Source organism: Schistocerca cancellata, chromosome 3 (assembly GCF_023864275.1).
Source record: "Schistocerca cancellata isolate TAMUIC-IGC-003103 chromosome 3, iqSchCanc2.1, whole genome shotgun sequence".
Taxonomy (NCBI): domain Eukaryota; kingdom Metazoa; phylum Arthropoda; class Insecta; order Orthoptera; family Acrididae; genus Schistocerca; species Schistocerca cancellata.
Genome location: NC_064628.1, coordinates 497380817 through 497383207, shown reverse-complemented (window position 1 = coordinate 497383207; position 2391 = coordinate 497380817). Strand labels below are relative to the sequence as shown.

The 2391-nt window shown below is 52.7% G+C and overlaps 1 non-coding gene across 1 annotated transcript; it reads left to right on the top strand.

Annotated features, from left to right (window-relative positions):
- Positions 1-1824: 1824 nt before the first annotated feature.
- On the top strand, positions 1825-1899 carry Trnat-ugu (transfer RNA threonine (anticodon UGU)). Its single transcript has one exon. It is a non-coding gene; the product is annotated as a tRNA-Thr (tRNA).
- The last annotated feature ends 492 nt before the right edge of the window (positions 1900-2391 follow it).

Here is a 2391-nt window from a genome sequence, read left to right as displayed (position 1 = left end):
ACATTACCAATCTGTCTTCTTAACTGCCAGAACACGATCTGGCGTACCAGAGGCGATGACTGGTTGCTTCGACGTCCTCGACCGAAAGGCGAGAGCCGACTACCTAGAGCACCTGTACAGGCCGAACACACAACATTCCCGCCCCCACGACAGTGGCCGTGGTTAAACGTTCCAATCAGCAACTCGAAAACCGGCAGAAAATTCCACTCTATTGCCGGAGCACTACCATTCCACCAATGGAGATTCTTGGCGCCAATTTCTGCGCTGATTTTGCTACGTCACGGAGCTATGCCCTGAGCAAGCCAATCACAGTTACTATTTTGCAGAAAGCGCGGGAATTTTTCCGCCACAACTGCCTGGGTACACAAGTCATTCCCACGCCTCGCTGGTAGCCCGCCAGAAAGTGTTTTCGCTAAGTTTCTGCGAAGTAACGGAACCTCTAGCCCAGCCGCTACTTCAGACCCCTCCGGGCGTGTCTTTTGACAATGTCGGCGTCTGCAAATCATTCACTCGACTTCCTCACACCCGTCGGCTTAACCCTTTCCAGATCAGAAGAGCCCGCCTGTCACCGGACCACCCGGGTGACGAGAGACGCTGTGTGGGAAGTCCGCGTGTGAAGGAATAGCGACTTTTCACTGCATGCAATTAGAGAGGAAAATCGTAAGATAGAAATATGAGAGGGGGCTCATGCCACCTCTCATTATGACAAGAGCTGCACTGTTTCCCGCGTCTCACCGACACGCTTTACTTACCCTCCACTGCTGGTGTTGCCACCTGGCGTGTGCGATTGGTTACTGCACGTTGACGTAGATCGCAGGGGATGGTCACGTTAATGTGACTGAACCGCGTATATCACAGGCCATCACCTAGTTACCTTTCCTCGTACCTGCAACGACATTTAATCGCGCTCGCCGGGGAGTCTGGATTGCGCTATTGTGCGAGACAAATAGATTCGCTGCGCCGTCAGTTGGCAACGTACGAGCCGAAGAGCCCGTAAAGCGCTCAGGGAGATAAGACGGGGCTGGCTGCCGGCAGTAACCGCCGCACGCGTCTGTCTTGCCTCCCCCCGCCGCAGCCGCAACAGGTAGACGCAGCGGCAGCGGCAGCGGCACCAGGTGACGTGACCCGCCTCCAGACAGCGCCGCTCACCGCCTCTAGTCGCGACAGCCGGCACGCGTTTCGCACAGCAGACGGCTCGTGCCGGCACGCATTGTGTGTAAATGGGCGCGCGGCCTCGCAGCCCCTGACGTGCGGGATCTTATCTCCTCCCGCGCACGTGGGGCCGCCGGCCGGCCGCACTAAGCGGAACTGCCAGCCATTAACGCCTCGACTCGCGCCCCGCGTGCGTTTCCCGTTTTAGGCCTCAGCTTGGCACTACGTCACTGATGGAGGCGGTGGGGCACCTGTTCGAAACATTTGGATTTTACTACATCATATGAGTAAATTTACCAGTAGTCACGCATATCAAAAATAACCTTGATAATTAACTATAAATGACGGTAGTATCTGTTCCCGAAAGAACAGTTACCGTGGATGACCATCCAGCTTTGCTAGAAATGAAATGATAATTAAATGGACACCCTAGCTGCAAACAGGCGTTGATGTACTTCACTGGGGACATGTTTAAAATGTGTGCCCCAACCGGGACTCAAACCCGGGATCTCCTGCTTACATTGCAGACGCTCTGTCCATCTGAGCCACCGCGGGCACAGAGGATAATGCGTCTGCAGGGCACTACGAATATAGTGGTATGGACATGTTGGGAATGTGGATCTCACGGGGAGCGTGCGAGGGATAAGTCCCTCCAGACGCACTATCCTCTGTGCCCGCGGTGGCTCAGATGGATAGAGCGTCTGCCATGTAAGCAGGAGATCCCGGGTTCGAGTCCCGGTCGGGGCACACATTTTCAACATGTCCCCAATGAAGTACATCAACGCCTGTTTGCAGCTAGGGTGTCCATTTAATTATCATTTCAACCTTGATAATTGCTGTACAAACAGCCTCCCCATGACTAGGGAACAAGATATACACTGATCTCATTATGATCAGGACCTATGCCAGAGAGAATGCCTCCTGGTGGCGTTGTGGGTGCGTCAAACGGTAAGGAAAGTATAGGCTATCTGATCAAAACACTCTGGACACTTATCAGTGGATACTGATATGGCGTGTTTCCATCATTCGCCTTTATGACAGCCTGAATTCTGCTGGGAACACTATCAATGACAGGGCTGAACGTCTGTGGATAACTGGCAGCCCATGCTTCTTCAAGAGCCTGTAAGGTGGCAAATTTTAGCACCTTACGTGATATTTGTTCAGAAAATAATATATATGACAAATGCCAGGCAATCATAGATAGATATCTGACAGATCGATACTACCAGGTGATCAAAA